Genomic DNA, 18,026 nt, shown 5'->3' with positions numbered 1-18,026 from the left:
GTGTCTGCAAGCTGGGATATTAAAAAATAAAATCTTTGCATAAGCCAATAACTGTTTCCTATGTCCGCTTTTTGTCCTTTTTTCCTTATCCGACAGCAAATACTGGAGATTGTTCCCACATGAAACATTCCCCCAAATCTTTTGTCACTGCTGCTGAATCACTGGCATAACATCCCATTGCTCCAGAGAATCCATGAGCAATTACTGTATTGCCTTTGCCAGGGCTCTTCTGTCTTATTAAAAAATGTGGCTTCATTTAACTCCTTATGAAGCAATCATTTGCCAGAGGAGAACTACAAAAACATTCAGGCCTTCAGAGTTGATTTAAGATAATTTCTTGAGCAGCTCTTGCCATCTTGTGGGATTTAGGAGAACTGAAGCTTTACTGATGCTTGAGATTCTAATTTTCCTTGCTGCAGTTTGATTTTATGTATGATTCATACCGGCCAATTAATGCTAGAAAAAGAGATACTGAGCCAAATTCTGCTCTCTGTTACACCAGTATAAACCTGGGATAAATCCACTGACTTCAGTGAAGCTACTGTGGATTTATACTAGTGCAGTTGAGAATAGTCTGGCCCATTATATATTAGTTATCTAGATGCTATTGGGAGAAAAGGATCAGAATATGTAAATACTGTATTTTTATTGCTCTCCTTTGTATATGATGTCTGAAGAATCTTCACCTCCCTTGGGTGAGTACATTAGTCAGCATAAGATTCATATCCAACAGAGTTATCAGAGAGAAGTTATGGTCTAATGGATAGGGCTGGATTAATGCCATTGGTGACTGCCAGTAGCAAAAATCCCCAACTGCTGGAGACAGGACACTAAATGGCGAGGGCTCTGAGTTACTACAGATAATTCTTTCCCAGGTATCTGCCTTGCCCACGTGCTCAGGATCTAACTGATTTGCCATATTTGGGATTGGGAAGGAATTTTTTCTCAGGTTAGATTGGCTGAGACCCTGGGGGGCGTGGTTCATCTTCCTCTGCAACATGGGATCCAGGTCACTGCAGGTTTAAACTAGTGTAAAGGGTGAATTCTCTGTAACTTGAAGTCTTTAAACCATGATCTGAGGACCTCAGTAACTCAGCTGGAGGTTAGGGGTCTATTACAGGAGTGGGTGGGTGAGGTTCTGTGGCCTGCAGTGTGCAGGAGATCAGACTAGATGATCATGTTGGTCCCTTGTGTCCTTAAAATCTGAGAGTCTGTGAGATCGGAGCCCAGGGCTAATGTTTTTTGGAGGCCTCCTTTTCAGGATCTTTGTATTAATGAAAGCAAAAAAGTACTGTATCCGGCTTATGACAGTCAACAAGTCATATGTATTACTGAAGGAACACAAAGAGAAAATCGAAGACAGTGAACAGGTTATATACTGCCTGGGTCAACAGAAAACATTAAGAGTCAAATGAAATTCTGCATGATTAAACTGGCATATTGCAAACTTTAAATGCTGCAAATTCAGTTATTGTGTCCCCAACAACAGTGTGTGAAGTAAATCCCATTCAACTGACACGATAACAAGAGCATTAAGCTGCATTTCTACCATAGTTAACCAAAGACTATTTTTTAAAATTAAGGCAAGCTTAGAGAACAATTGCTCTGCTTCACTACTGGCAATGGGTACAGTCAAATACAGTCTCAATGCCATGAAAGTATTTGGAAAGATGTTGCTCAGCTGTCGGTCATGCATATATTCGATGATTCGAGTAGCAATGCCCAAGGGCATGTTTTCATTTCCTTTTCACTTTGTACTTGATCAAGAGGCATACGAAAGCCAACCTTGTGGATAGTTCAGCTAACTTCTTCTTTTTAAAAATAAATTTGTTAGTCTCTAAGGTGCCACAAGTACTCCTTTTCTTTTTGCGGATACAGACTAACACGGCTGCTACTCTGAAACCATTCTTCTTTTTTAGTTCCTTATTTTGTTGAGGACAACATAAAAGCTTTCAATCTCAAATTTCCTTTTTCCTCATAGTGTCATTTTTGCTATCTGAAATTTTTTTGCTTGACAGCAATTTTTTTTGCTTGCTCATCAAAATTGTCAATCTGAGACTGTAAGCTTGTGACAAACTGTTGCATGGAAGTCAGCAAATCAAGAGGAAACGACAAAATCCACACCCAGGTCCTATGACCTAAGGCTATGAATCTGTCATGGATTTCATGATTTTATGAGATCTCTGCGACTGCTTGAAAATTCCAACAATTCAGTCCCGGGCGACGGGGCTAGGGCTTCCACCCTGGGTGATGGGGCTAGGACTTGGACTTCAATAAATCCATGATTTATTGTTTGTTGCCCACGTCCTGTCCATGACTTTTAATAAAAATACTGGTGCCAAAATTGTAGCCTTGCAGAGGTGTTAATGGGCCACTCTACTTTGAATGGTCCCTTACAGCATGTGCTAACTACTCATGCTAAACAATCTGTTCCACCTTGCATTTTGCTCTGATGCTGGGAGTGCCTTTCCCAGACCTGAAGAAGAGCACTGTGTGGCTTGAAATCTTGTCTCGTTCACCAACAGAAGTTGGTCCAATAAAAGATATTACCTCACCCACCTTGTCTCTCTAAAATCCAGATCTGACTTTTAAAGCTTTACAGTAATTTTGGCAAACCTTTCTGGTTTCACATTCCATAAGATATTCATAAATACAGCCCGGGTCTACACTCGGAGTTGAGGTCAAATTTAGCAGTGTTAAATCGATTTAACCCTGCACCCGTCCACATGACGAAGCCCTTTTTTTTGACTTAAAGGGCTCTTAAAATCAATTTCCTTACTCCACCCCCGACAAGGGGATTAGCGCTGAAATCGGCCTTGCTAGGTCGAATTTGGGGTACTGTGGACACAATTAGATGGTATTGGCCTCCGTGAGCTATCCCAGAGTGCTCCATTGTGACCACTCTGGACAGCACACTCAACTCAGATGCACTGGCCAGGTAGACAGGAAAAGGCCCATGAACTTTTGAATTTCAATTTCCTGTTTGGCCAGCGTGGCAAGCTGCAGGTGACCATGCAGAGCTCATCAGCAGAGGTGACCATGATGGAGTCCCAGAATCGCAAAAGAGCTCCAGCATGGACCGAACGGGAGGTACGGGATCTGATCGCTGTATGGGGAGAGGAATCTGTGCTATCAGAACTACGTTGCAGTTTTGGAAATGCCAAAACATTTGTCAAAATCTCCCAGGGCATGAAGGACAGAGGCCATAACAGGGACCCGAAGCAGTGCTGCGTGAAACTTAAGGAGCTGAGGCAAACCTACCAGAAAACCAGAGAGGCGAACAGCCGCTCCGGGTCAGAGCCCAAAACATGCCTCTTCTATGATGAGCTGCATGCCATTTTAGGGGGTTCAGCCAAAACTACCTCAGCCGTGTTGTTTGATTCCTTCAATGGAGATGGAAGCAGAATGGAAGCAGGTTTTGGGGACAAGGAAGATGATAATGATGAGGTTGTAGATAGCTCACAGCAAGCAATCGGAGAAACCGGTTTTCCTGACAGTCAGGAACTGTTTCCCACCCTGGACCTGGAGCCAGTACCCCCCGAACCCACCCAAGGGAGAAGGGACCTCTGGTGAGTGTACCTTTTAAAATACTATACATAGTTTAAAAGCAAGCCTGTTTAATGATTAATTTGCCCTGGCATTTGCGGCTTTCCTGGATGTACTCCCAAAGCCTTTGCAAAAGGTTTCTGGGGAGGGCAGCCTTATTCCATCCACCATGGTAGGACACTTTACCACTCCAGGCCAGTAGCACGTACTCGGGAATCACTGTAGAATAAAGCATTGCAGTGTATGTTTGCTGGCGTTCAAACAACATTCGTTCTTTATCTCTCTGTGTTATCCTCAGGAGAATGATATCATTCATGGTCACCTGGTTGAAATAGGGTGCTTTTCTTAAGGGGACATTCAGAGGTGCCCGTTCCTGCTGGGCTGTTTGCCTGTGGCTGAACAGAAATGTTCCCCGCTGTTAGCCATGGAGAGGGTGGAAGGTGGAGGTGCTAGCCACGTGATGGGGGGAGGCAAAATGCGACCTTGGAATGAAAGCACATGTACTATGTATGTAACAGCAAGGTTTACCGTGAAAGAGCATACCCATTGTTCTATAAAATGTATCTTTTTAAATACCACTGTCCTTTTTTTTTCTCCACCAGCTGCATGTGTTTCAAGGATCACAGGATCTTCTTCCCAGAGGCTAGCGAAGATCAGAAGGTGAAAAAAACGCACTTGCGATGAAATTTTCTCTGATCTCATGCTGTCCTCCCACACTGACAGAGCACAGATGAATGCGTGGAGGCAGACAATGTCAGAGTGCAGGAAAGCATAAAATGACCGGGAGGAGAGGTGGCGGGCTGAAGAGAGTAAGTGGCGGGCTGAAGAGAGGGCTGAAGCTGAAAGGTGGCGGCCACGTGATGAGAAGAGGCAGGACTCAATGCTGAGGCTGCTGGAGGATCAAAGTAATATGCTCCAGCGTATGGTTGAGCTGCAGGAAAGGCAGCAGGAGCACAGACCACCGCTACAGCCCCTATGTAACCAACCGCCCTCCTCCCCACGTTCCATAGCCTCCTCACCCAGACGCCCAAGACGCCTCCAGCCACTCCACCCCAGAGGATTGCCCAAGCAACAGAAGGCTGGCATTCAATAAGTTTTAAAGTTTTAAACTTTTAAAGTGCTGTGTGGCCTTGTTCTTCTCTCCTCCACCACCAAGGGGTGGGGCATTTCATCAAGGAGAAACAAACAGAACTTTCACACCGTAGCCTGTCCAGTCATGAAACTGGTTTTCAAAGCTTCTCTGATGCGCACCGCGCCCTCCTGTGCTTTTCTAACCGCCCTGGTGTCTGGCTGTGCGTAACCAGCAGCCAGGAAATTTGCCTCAACCTCCCACCCCACCCTAAACATCTCCCCCTTACTCTCATAGATATCGTGGAGCGCACAGCAAGCAGTAATAACAGTGGGAATATTGGTTTCGCTGAGGTCTAACTGAGTTAGTAAACTGCGCCAGCACACTTTTAAACATCCAAATGCGCATTTTACCACCATTCTGCACTTGCTCAGCCTGTAGTTGAACAGCTCCTGACTACTGTCCAGGCTGCCTGTGTATGGCTTCATGAGCCATGGCATTAAGGGGTAGGCTGGGTCCCCAAGGATAACTATAGGCATTTCAACATCCCCAGCGGTTATTTTCTGGTCTGGGAATAAAGTCCCTTCCTGCAGCTTTTGAAACAGACCAGAGTTCCTGAAGATGCGAGCGTCATGTACCTTTCCCGGCCATCCCATGTTGATGTTGGTGAAACGTCCCTTGTGATCCACCAGTGCTTGCAGCACTATTGAAAAGTACCCCTTGCGGTTTATGTACTCGCTGGCTTGGTGCTCCAGTGTCAAGATAGGGATATGGGTTCTGTCTATGGCCCCACCACAGTTAGGGGATCCCATTGCAGCAAAGCCATCCACTATGACCTGCACATTTTCCAGGGTCACTACCCTTGATATAAGCAGATCTTTGATTGCGTTGGCTACTTGCATCACAGCAGCCCCCACAGTACATTTGCCCACTCCAAATTGATTCCTGACTGACTGGTAGCTGTCTGGTGTTGCAAGCTTCCACAGGGCTATTGCCACTCGCTTCTCAACTGTGAGGGCTGCTCTCATCTTGGTATTCTTGCACCTCAGGGCAGGGGAAAGCAAGTCACAAAGTTCCATGAAAGTGCCCTTACGCATGTGAAAGTTTCGCAACCACTGGGAATCGTCCCAGACCTGCAACACTATGCGGTCCCACCAGTCTGTGCTTGTTTCCCGAGCCCAGAATCAGCGTTCCACCGCCTGAACCTGCCCCATTAGCACCATGATGCCCACATTGTCAGGGCCCGTGCTTTGAGAGAAGTCTGTGTCCATGTCCGCATCACTCTTGTCACCGCGCTGACATCGCCTACTCACCCGGTTTCGCTTTGCCAGGTTCTGGTGCTGCATATACTGCTGGATAATGCATGTGGTGTTTAATGTGCTCCTAATTGCCAAAGTGATCTGAGCGGGCTCCATGCTTGCCGTGGTATGGCATCTGCACAGAAAAAAGGCGCGGAACAATTATCTGCCATTGCCCTGATGGAGGGGGAGGCAACTGATGATATGGCTTACAGGGTTGGCTCACAGGGAATTAAAATCAACAAAGGGGGTGGCTTTGCGAGAAACTGAATGGCCCCCTCAAGGATAGAACTCAAAACCTCAGGGATAGAACTCAAAACTGGGTTTAGCAGGCTGTTGATTTCACGGAGGGAGGGAGGAGAAAATGAAAACAAAACAAATCTGGTCTATTTCTTCATCTATCTTTATACATCTTGCTGGCAGCAGACTGTGCAGTACGACCGCTAGCCATCGTCATCTCCTGGGTGCTCGGCAGAAGACGGTGCAGTAGGACTACTGGCCATCGTCTTCTGCTGGCTGCTGATTAAAAGACAGTGCACTGCCGGTAGGACTCTATCTCCATGAGACGAAACTTAAAAGGGAAATGACCTGGCTGAGTCATTCCCATGTTTGCCCAGGCACCCCTGCCCTCATCGAGATCAGTTAAAAGAGCACCCAGGACTATGTCGATGACGGCTACCAGTCATACTGCACTGTCTGCTGCCAAAAGGCAATAAACTGCTGCTGTGTAGCAATGCAGTACTGCGTCTGCCAGCACCCAGGAGACATACGGTGACGGTTAGCTGAGTGGGCTCCATGCTTGTCGTGGTATGGCATCTACACCGGTAACTCAAGAAAAAAGGCGCAAAACGATTGTCTGCCCTTTCTTTCACGGAAGGAGGGAGGGAAGGGGGGCCTGACAATATGTACCCAGAACCACCCACGACAATGTTTTAGCCCCATCAGGCACTGAGATTTCTACCAAGAATTCCAATGGGCAGCGGAGACTGCGGGAACTGTGGGATAGCTACCCACAGTGCAATGCTCCGGTAGTTGTCGGTTGCCTCGGTACTGTGGACACATTCCGCCGACTACATGCACTTAGAGCATTTGTGTGGGGACACACACAATCGACTGTATAAAAACGCTTTCTACGAAACCGACTTCTATAAATTCAACCTAATTTCATAGTGTAGACATACCCCAAGACAGTGAGAAGTTTGCATTTGAACTGGCATTCAGCTGGGAGGCAGGGAACGGGGGGAGAAGTCACACTGGGAACTTATGATAAGGGCTAGACAGAGCTGCAAGATTAAGCTTTTGTGGAGTCCTGGGCCAGAACAAGTGGGGGCATACTTCCTTGTACAATGATCGTGCTTCCCTTTGAGTTTCACCATTTTCCTTGGCATTGTTAATTATTTCTTTCAAACTACATGGAATGTCCTCATAGTTCATTACAATTGTTTTATAAGAGTCATCGTGACAGGACTATCTTGTATCTGACAAGGTTTTTAGGACAAGGGAAGTTCCTTGTTTACTCCTGGTGAGATTATTGCACAGAATCTGTCATCACTTGCATGATGCTGCCAACAAAAGGCAAGACAAAACAAAACTGACAAAGTTTATGGCTTCCATGCAAAACTCAATGCTGTAAGTTCCAACTAAATTCAGAAACTTAGCTGTGCAGGGCACATACGTAGCTAATGGGTTTAATCCTTTTATCTGAACTTGACGACTTTATACTTTCCTGAAATGTTACTTGCGTTATCATATGACTGATCTCTGCAGTTTTCAGTAGCAATGTCATTTGCATCCAAAAAAGACTTCGTGTCTGGAAGGGTGACTTGCCTATGTGGCTTTCAATTGGTATAAACCCAATGAAATGCTAATATACAGCACCATGTAAGCAGTATCATAAGATGACCTATAACTGCTCAACATGAGCGATATCAGGAGTTGAATCTACTATCAGAGTAGTATTTCAACTGTTTGACTTCAGTTGCAATGAATTCCAAAACCTCATATCCCATTAGCTCAATGAACTCATCACAGATTGTTTTTGACAAGTGGATGGGTGACCTTTCTTTTTGTTTCCATAACGTTTAATATGCTTACTTAGAAGTGGATCAAATTTAACACTGGCTTTAGGAATAGCTAGATAATTTCTGTTCTGAGGAGAGCTGATAACTTCTTCCCTTTCCCTAAAAGCTAAACCATGTTCAACAAGAAGCTTAACAACTGTCACAATGCAGCTTATTTATTTAGCGTGTGCATAGTCGTCTAGCCAAGCGATGGCATCTTCAGTGGCGTGATGCAGTTCTTCTAGGCCACCGCTGAACCTAGTCAGCAGGCATTCATCGACAATGTGCATCATTGTCTGTGTTGCACCACAGCTACACAAAGGGCTGTCACGAAGGCCCCAGTGATACTGGTTGGCTGCATAGAGACCTTGCCCAGTACGAAACCTGTGCAACAGGGACCATTGACGACGGTGCAGGTCAAAACCAGGCGGGCAAATTGTGACGTCGGCGATGAGGGACTGATTGGGGATTATAACAGATATCCATTCCTCTCGCCACACTAACATCCTGGCATGGCAGATGAGACCATAATGGGCTACATGACAGCAAATGCGCAGCTGGTGGTTTAAAAAGGTCATTGTGCAGCGGCAGGCTTGAGTTGGCGTGTACTTTCTCCAGTAACTTGCCAATGCACCTTATAACGTCCTTCCAGTAAACAGTTTGCATTAGCAGTGGCTGGAACATCTCCCTGTAAAGGTGATTCTAGTCTCACATATGTGCTATTCATGCAACCATAGCATTACAATATTCCACACTGTTTTCATGAGAACATGTTGTTTTCTCTGCTTTTTTCCAGTTGTGCTAGGTGCTAGGTGATGAAAAGAGTTTGAAGATGAAACAGAATACTGCTCCTGTGGAATTAGAATACATCAGCCAAAGCCTCTAATAGTTTTTGTTTGAAAAGAAGAGATACGAGAGAGCTTTTCTGATGTTTATACTGCTGCTTGGAAGCTATAAACTTGTCATTGCAATTCTGAAAATAGAGTGGACCTTTCTTAATATTCAGGGTGTTAAACTCCTCCATTATCAAAGATGGCCATTTAGTAGGATCTTGTTTGATGCTAACAGCAACATTATCCTCTTTATGACTACTATTCTCTCCACCTATGTGGACATGTGGTAGGAAAAGTGGGTCATCTCTTTCATCATCGCTTTTTTTGTCCTGGATTTCAGGAAAGTTTGCCTTTCCTTCTGTCCTCTCTTAAGGAAACAAGTTCATATCTATATCTTCACCTTGATTATCGTTTTCTGAGAAAGACGGTCCTACATCTTTGGAAGATGATTCTGAAGCAGTAAAAGCAGAGAAATAGTTAATAAGTTTGGGTAACTTGCATACAATTTTTCTTTCTTTCTAACTTATCTTTTTTTTTCTCTACTCCGATTAGAAATGTGTTGCTGAGACATCTTGCTGGAGCACGGTTAAAACAATACTAAAGAAGTACGGTGCAGTGCTGTCATTAGCAGCTGGCAACTGGAGATTAGCACTACCAACAACCGAATGTCTGAAAAAAATATTTAATTTAAACTGTGAAATGTAAGAAACTGGGACAAAATCAATGTCAGTGGGAGTGTAGTGAGGTGGTGTGGCTTCCCGCCGCCCGAGAGAGGGACGAGCCCATCAGGGTGCTGGAGTGGGCGGAACTAGGGAGCTCTGAGCCCGCCCCTCAGAGGGTCAGGTGGCAACCCGGAAGTATAAAAGCTCACTCTCAGAGCTCACTGGGGGCCCAGCCACCAGGGAGGCCAGACTCCTCCAGCCCTCCCAACTCCTCCCACGGCCCAAGGTGCACCCCAGGACTGGCCCGACCTGCCCTGCGGCTGCTAACCGGAGGAGTTGCCGGACCTGCCGCTTGCCCGCTACCCTGAGGAACCCATGGTGCTGAACGCGCTGAAGGACACCGCCTGGACCCAGGTTCCCCAAGAGGGGGAATCAGGAAGTAGCCTGGGGGCAGCTGACTGTAGTGTGGCTGAGGCACTGCCAGAGCCTAGGACAGTGTGTTGCGGCCAGGAGGCCCACTGACACAGCAGCAGGTCTTCTGCTGCTGCTAGGGCCCCGCGCTGGGACGCAGTGGAGTGGGAGGGCCCTCCTCCTCTTCCACGTCCTTTAGAGGCTTGGGCCTGCTAACATTGAACTGTTTGCTCAGCCCCTGCCGGAGGGCCTGAGCACCTGACTTATTGTTGCCCCCCCGCGACCTAGGGCCCGGGCTTACGGTGCTTGTTTCAGTTGCCGCAAGGGCGGCCAAAGGAGACTCCCACGGCTGGACTAATTTCCCCAAACATTATCTGTGTGTAGTGAGCCTGTGTGGCTCCCCACCCCCCGGAGAGGGTCGAGCCCTGGCTAGCCGCTTTACACTTGGTGGAGAATGTGGGTACGATCCCTTGGCCCCTGTGAGAAGGGATCTGAGGGGGAGAGCCACCCCGAGAGAGCCATGGAGATGGATCGACTAATTAAGCTCCTGACGGAGACCCAGGAGCGACAGCAGGCCACCACCCAGCTCCAGCAGCAGCAGTAGCAGCATACAGCTCAGCTCCAGCTGCAGCTCATTCAGCAGCTGGGAGCCCGGCTGCAGCAGTTAGATGCCCCACGGAGCCACAGCCAGGAGACGTGGCCGGGTCATTGCGCACCACCACGCCGGTCTGGCTAACCAAGATGGGACCTGATGATGACCCTGAGGCTTTCTTGGTGACGTTTGAACGGGTGGCGCTGGTTGCTGGGTCGGCCCCTGACCAGTGGGCCACTTTTTTGGCCCTATACTTGACCAGGACTGCCCAAACGGCATACCGGGGGCTGGCTACGGAGGAGGCAAGGGATTATAACCAGGTAAAAGCAGCGATCCTGGACGCCTTGGATGTCAGCCCAGACACCTTTCGGCAGCGGTTCCAAAGTCAGACCTACCCCACAGGCACCCGACCCCAGCTGGTGGCCCAAGCCCTGAAGGAAACGTGCAAGCGGTGGCTACAGCCGGAGAGGAGGACGGCAGAGGAGGTCACAGAACAAGTCACTCTAGATCAGTTCATGCACCTCCTCCCGGCCCGAGGACGGGCCTGGGTGCTTTGCCACTGGCCAGAGATGTTAGTAGCCACCGTCACGCTGATAGAAGACTTCCTCGTGGCTGAAACGCTGGTGGGGCTTGCCATCCGAGCCCAATCCCCCAGGCCAGAATGCCCTAATGCTGAAAGGAAAGGGAGCACCCCGACTGAGCGGTGGAACCTCCTCTGCGGGCAAGAGGCTCGCCCAGGGCCTCAGGCTAGACGCCCTGAACTCCCCCCTCGACAAGGGTCTGCAACCACCATGCTGAATGTCCCGGGGACCAGTCAGAGTGAACCCAGGAGCCCGCTGGGAGCCCCCACCCGAGGCAGTCGCCCTGAACTCAGGCCCTGCTTTCTATGTGGGAAATATGGACATTTGCAGCGGGACTGCACAGAAATGGACTGCAACTTCGGTCATGTCTGTGCAGGCGAAACCAGGGCCCGGCTACCACAGGCTCCCAAGATCACAGTTCCGGTAGTTGTTGTGGACCATTCCACCCAGGCCCTGATTGACTCCGGCTGCGGGCAGACACTGATTCGCCAGGCTTTGGGACCCCGAGATGATCCCCACTTGGGAACAATTTGTCTGCAATGCATCCACAGTGATGTGCGGCCCTACCCCAGTCCCTGGATCCCATTGATAGTGGCAGGAGTCACCCGATGAATCATTGTCAGCCTGGCCCCTCGACTTGCATACCCGGTGATCCTGGGGCGGGATTGGCCCCCATTCGAGGAGATCCTCCGCTCGACCCTGGCGCTGGAAGGAGAGTGTCCCGAGGCCCTACCAGAGGAGGATGAGGATGGGACCCCAGAACCCAAGGGAGGGACTGAGGAAACAGACAGCCCCCTGCCAGGGCCCTCTGTCGAGCCCCAACTCCATACCGATTTTTGCCGGGACCAAAAAGCTGACCCCACCCTGAGCCGGGCCTATGAACAACTAGTGGTGGTCGATGGGACCCTGGTCAAACCCCAGTGCGCAATCCAGTGGCCCCACTTTGAGTTATGCTGGGACCTTCTTTACCGGATCGACCGCGACCCCCGCACGAAGGAACCACGAACGCAGTTGCTAGTACTGCGGTGTCACCAATGGGCTGTGATGAAGCTCGTGCACGACATCCCCACTGCTGGGCACTTAGGCCATGAAAAGACCCCTGCCCGGATTTTAACACGGTTCTTCTGGCCCGGTGTTCACCAGGAGGTGAGGAACTATTGTAGCTCCTGCCCAGAGTACCAGTTAGCTGCTCCCCTGCGAGTACCCAGGGCCCCTCTAGTTCCCATGCCCATAGTGGAGACGCCATTCGAGCGAGTGGCCATGGACCTGGTGGGCCTGCTCCTGAAAAGTGCTTCAGGGTTCCAGTATGTCTTGGTCATTGTTGACTATGCCACCCGGTTCCCGGAGGCCGTGCCATTGCAGAGCACCACCGCCCAGACCATCGCTGGTGAACTGGTGAAGGTCTTTTCTTGAGTGGGCCTGCCCTGGGAAATCTTAATGGACCAAGGCACCAATTACACCTCCTGGCTGTTGCAGCAGGTATGCGAGCTCCTGGGGTGAAACAATTATGCACCTCCGTCTATCACCTGCAGACGGATGGGCTGGTGGAACGGTTCAATCAGACCCTAAACGAGATGTTGCGGAAGTTCCCTCCAGAGGAGCTATGCCGGTGGGACCAGCTACACCCTCCATTGCTGCTAGCCATCCAAGAGGTACCCCAGTCGTTGATAAAGTTCTCCCCATTTGAGCTGCTATATGGATGCCGTCCACGGGGCCTGTTGGACCTCATGCGGGAAACATGGGAGCAGTCCTCTTCTCCAACCCAGGGCCTCCTGAAGTATGTCCTCCAGCTGCAGGAGTATCTCGCTCAGGCTGGAGCCCTAGCTCGCGAGAACTTGAAGGCCGCACAGGAGACACAGGAACAAACTTATAACCAGGAAGTGCAGGTGCGTGCCTTTGAACCAGGGGATCGGGTCCTACTCCTCCTGCTATCGAGTGAGTTGAAGTTGCTGGCCTGTTGGCAGGGACCCTATGAGGTGGCTCGGAAGGTTGAGCCTATCATCCAAGAGATCCACCAGCCCGACCGGTGCAAGAAGACCCAACGGTATCACGTGAATTTGTTGAAACCATGGCGAGAGCGGGAGGGTCTGCTGATTAACCCCTACCCGCCAGAGCCAGAGTTGGGTCCTCACGCACCCCGACCGAGGACCCCGCCAGCCCCCAGCTTGGTGACACCCTCATGGAGGAACAGCGCAAGCAGGCCCAATGTCTCCTACAGGCATTCTGGAGAACCTTTACGGCCCTACCTGGTTATATGACCCTGGTCCATCACTCCATCCAGACTGAGCCGGGGAAGGTAATCCAGGAGACGACCAGGCTGCTGCCATACCGAATGCGACAGGAGGTGGAGGAAGAAGTACAGGCCATGCTAGCCTTAGCAGTCATCGAGCCGCCACAGAGCGAGTGGCGTAGTCCGGTGGTCTTGGTGTCCAAGCCCGACCGCACCTGGCGCTTTTGTATAGACTTCCGGCGGGTGAACGCCATCTCACGGTTCGATGCCTACCCTATGCCCCATGTAGATGAACTGCTGTGCCGCCTAGGGGAGGCCCAGTTCATTACCACCCTCGACTTCAATAAAGGGTACTGGCAGATCCTGCTCGATTACACCTCTAAGGTGAAGACGGCATTCGCAACCCCATTGGGACTCTACCAGTTTACCCGGATGCCTTTCGGCCTCCACGGGGCCCTGTTGACCTTCCAGCGATTAATGGATCGCCTGTTGTGACCCCATCAAGCCTATGCGGCGACTTATTTGGATGATGTCATGATATACACCTGCCACTGGGAGGGCCACCTGGAATGCATAGCGGCGGTCCTGAGATCCCTGCGACAGGCGGGACTAACAGCCAACCCAAAAAAGTGTTGCATCGGGTGGCAGGAGGCCACGTACCTTGGGTACACCATAGGGGGAGGCTGAGTGAAACCCCTCTTGGGGAAAGTTCAAGCCCTGGCAGCCTGTCCGCCACGCACTACGAAACGCCAAGTACGACAGTTCCTGGGGCTTGCTGGCTACTATCGGCAGTTTATTCCATGGTTTGCTTCCATCGCAGCCCCCTTAATAGGACTTTTGACAAAGGACAGTCCCCGGTGGGTGCAATGCTCCCAAGACTGTAAAGACGCCTTCCGGACACTCCAGACACGTCTTTGCCAGGAGCCAGTCCTATACAGTCCGGACTTTGACTGGGGGTTCATCCTCCACATGGATGCCTCGGAGGTGGGGCTCGGGGCCGTCCTGTCCCAGGATGTTGATGGAAACGACCACCCGGTCCTATACTTAGCCGAAAATTATTCCCCTGCAAGAAAAACTACGCCGTAATCGAGAAGGAAGCACTCGCAGTGACGTGGGCCTGTGACGCCCTATGGTACTACCTCCTCAGGGCACCATTTACACTAGTCACGGACCATGCCCCCCTCCAATTACTGCAGTGGTATCTGACCTTACAGCCCTACGCTTTCACCATCCGGCATCGGGCTGGCAAAGACGGTGCGAACGCAGACTTACTGTCCCACCTAGGAGGGATGGAAGTGCCTGGCCCCAATGAGCAGGAGCCAGACTTGAGGGGTGTGTGTGTGTAGTGAGGCGGTGTGGCTCCCCACTGCCCCGGAGAGGGACGAGCCCATCCGGGTGCCAGAGTGTGCAGAGCTAGGGAGCTCTGAGCCTGCCCCTCAGAGGGTCAGACGGCAACCGGGAAGTATAAAAGCTTGCACTCAGAGCTCACTGGGGGCCCAGTCGCTGTGGAGGCCAGACGCCTCCAGCCTGGCCCACGACTGGGAAGCCTCCGCGGCCCAAGGTGCACCCCAGGACTGGCCCGATCTGCCCTGTGGCCGCTACGCGGAGGATTTGCTGCACCTGCCGCTTGCCTGTTACCCTGAGGAACCCATGGTGCTGGATTCCCTGGAGGACACCGCCTGGACCCAGGTACCCCAAGAGGGGGAATCAGGAAGTAGCCTGGGGGCAGCCGACCGTAGTCTGGCTGAGGCACTGCCAGAGCCTAGGACAGTGTGTGGCGGCCAGGAGGCCCACTGACACAGCAGCAGGTCTTCTGCTGCTGCTAGGGCCCTGGGCTGGGATGCAGTGGAGTGGGAGGGCCTGCATCCCCCCTGCCACCCAACTCGTGGGTGGCAGTCTCCCCCTCTTCCACGTCCTTTAGAGGCCTGGGCCTGCTAACACTAAACTGTTTGCTCAACCCCTGCCTGAGGGCCTGAGCTACTGACTTGGTTGCCCTGTCCTGATCCAGGGCCCGGGTTTACAGTGCTTGTTTCAGTTGCTGCAAGGGCTGCCGAGGGACACTCCCGCGGCAGGACTAATTTCCCCAAACATTATCTGTGTGTAGTGAGCCTGTGTGGCTCCCCGCCGCCCCAGAGAGGGTCAAGCCCTGGCTAGCCGCTTTACAGGGGGGCATAAATGATTATTTTTTGTTTTTTATTTTTTAGTATTAGCACTAATATGATCCAAATCTCCCTCGTGGATAATGTATATTTCAAGCATTGGAGTGCCTCAGAAAAGCAGAGTCCCAGGGCTGCAGCCCCCCTTTAAACCAGCAATAATGGACTGAGCACAGGACTGGAAGGACTCCTGAATGCTAATCCCAGCTCAGCCATGCCTGTGTGTGTGGCCTTGGACAAGTTACTGAGCACAGATCTAGAAGCCAATAACTCCTGAGTGATAATCCCAGTTTTCCTTACTATGCGCTTTCCTTCACTAGACTTCTCTTATTAAAATTTCCCACTGTTGCTAACAACAATGTTGCTCTGTAAACAAGACATTGGAAGCCACCAGCATTTGAACGACTATGTCATGCAGGCCTACTCTGAGCCAATGTCAATGATACAATGGTTAACATACCAATTGCCTAGACTAATGCTCCCAGTGTTGTTAGCACTGGTAGGGCTTCACTAGTGGTAACAATGGTGAGAAACTTTAAGAAAAAAGTCAGTGTTGTCTTGGTGGGACCCAGGATACCTTGAATTTGTTCAAACTTTTCTAGACCTGAAGGTAAATAAATCTTCAGGACCATGCATGGTAACAGCCTGGTTGTCCTCTCACGAGGACCTGATCCAAAGCCCACTGAAGTCAGTTGGAGCCTTTCTACTTAAATTCTATGGGCTGTGGGTCAAGCCTTTACACAAATTTAACCTCAGTATAAGGTTGATCTCAGTGGAGTTACTCCTGGTTTACACCCATGTATGTGAGAGAATAATTTGGCCCAACAGGATTAAAAATTTGTATATTATATACACTTAAAAAGTGTATATTAAATTAGATTAGATTAAAGTGATATGGATATTGTAGGGAAAATATGCTGAAGAGCTGGTGGCATCTAGGCTGCAGCAGCCAATGGTGTCTGTCCATTATCAAAATGGCCCTCTATGACTGGCCAGTAAGGCTGCCCCCCAGCTCCTGATGAAGACTTCACTTTGATTATCTTCACCTTTGTAATATCCAGCATAGTCTCTTGCAACATACTTTGCCAGGCACTAACTACATAGCCACCAGGCAGCTTTTGCTAGTGCAGAATGAGGCTTCTGGCATCCTACTTTGGCGATGCATGTCCTACAAATTGCTAACAAATAAGTCCCTTGCCTCTGCATGTTGGATTCCCATGTATGTCAATGGGAATGACATGAAATGAGCAATGCTGAGAATAGTCCCAAAGGATACATCTGCCGAAGCTGCGTAAAGGGGCCTTAGTGTAAACGAGAATCAGGCCCCTCATCTAAATGCATGGAGTTTTGCAAGTGTGAGTTCCATGAATGCTAATGAAAATCACATGAATTAAGCGGCCATGCTCTGAGAAATTGAAAGCATCCCTAAGTAACTAAACCATTGTCAGCGGCTCAGAGTAACTAAAGGGCTCCTGGGCAAGAGATAAAATTTGCAGAATTGTTTCCAGTCACCTGATACTAAGAAGTGGCCTTTCTCTTTTACTGGATCTCCAAGAGAAGCTGTCAACATACATCCATATTGATTTTTCTGCAGCACCCAATTATAACAGGAAGGTAACATTTATAAGTTAGACTCAAACCCCGGAAATGAAGTTCTGTAGATAAAAATGTCAGTGCCCACATCCGTGATCTTTAAAGAGTATTGAAACATGCTGGTGACTGGTTGTGGGATGCATCAGGTAATTCACCAGTTTTGTGAGCAGCACTAGCCAGGCTAGGGTTTAAAGACTTTCTGGTTCAGGATTTCATTGGACAAGTCCCTCTTCTCTTCAGAAAAAGAAAACTCTTCCCCCTCCTCTGTGGGAAAACAATCAATCCTTTCTTCTCAGAATGGAAGCTAAACAACCACAAAGAGAGACAGGACACGATCATTTTCCCTTTTATGAGTGTGAGCCTGCTCTCATTGAAGTCATTGGCCAAACTCCTACTGGTTTCAAAGGAAATAAGATTGGGCACTGTACCTGGTCTCTGTTTGTTCCCAAACTTTTCCTGCTCTTCTGGGAGATCTTTACCTCCATGCCTGGCAGTTGAGACAACATCTATGGCACGGAGCCGGTTTCCTTTCCTCACCCAAGATTAAGCACTAGGATATGAGGTCCTGAGTTTGGAGGAGGCCTCCACACTTAGGAAAACAAGACAGCAAAATGAATGCCTAGAACAACAGGTAGAAAGCATATAAATGCAGAACATAACACCAAAATAATTGGCACTGAAATGGGGACTGACAGTAAGAACGCAACAACTTCCTGTCATGGTCCTTGGATTCCTGGGGCTATATGCCAGCAGTAGAGGATGAATTGCTGTAAAGAATGCTTTTACATTCAATATGCCTCAAGTCAGGACTTGATGCATCTTTGGGATTTTCTGCAAAAAAGAAACAGTCCCTCACCTATAGAACAGACTGACCCATCTGGGTAACATACTGGTCTATGCACTGCAGTGCCTGAAAAAACAGATTGAACAAATGGGTCCGTGTAAGGAAACACCTTTGTTTCCTTCTCTGCAAACAGCTCCAAGCCTTCCCCATG

Source organism: Chelonia mydas, chromosome 3 (assembly GCF_015237465.2).
Source record: "Chelonia mydas isolate rCheMyd1 chromosome 3, rCheMyd1.pri.v2, whole genome shotgun sequence".
NCBI classification, from domain to species: Eukaryota; Metazoa; Chordata; order Testudines; family Cheloniidae; genus Chelonia; species Chelonia mydas.
Note: the sequence above shows the minus strand (reverse complement) of the source record.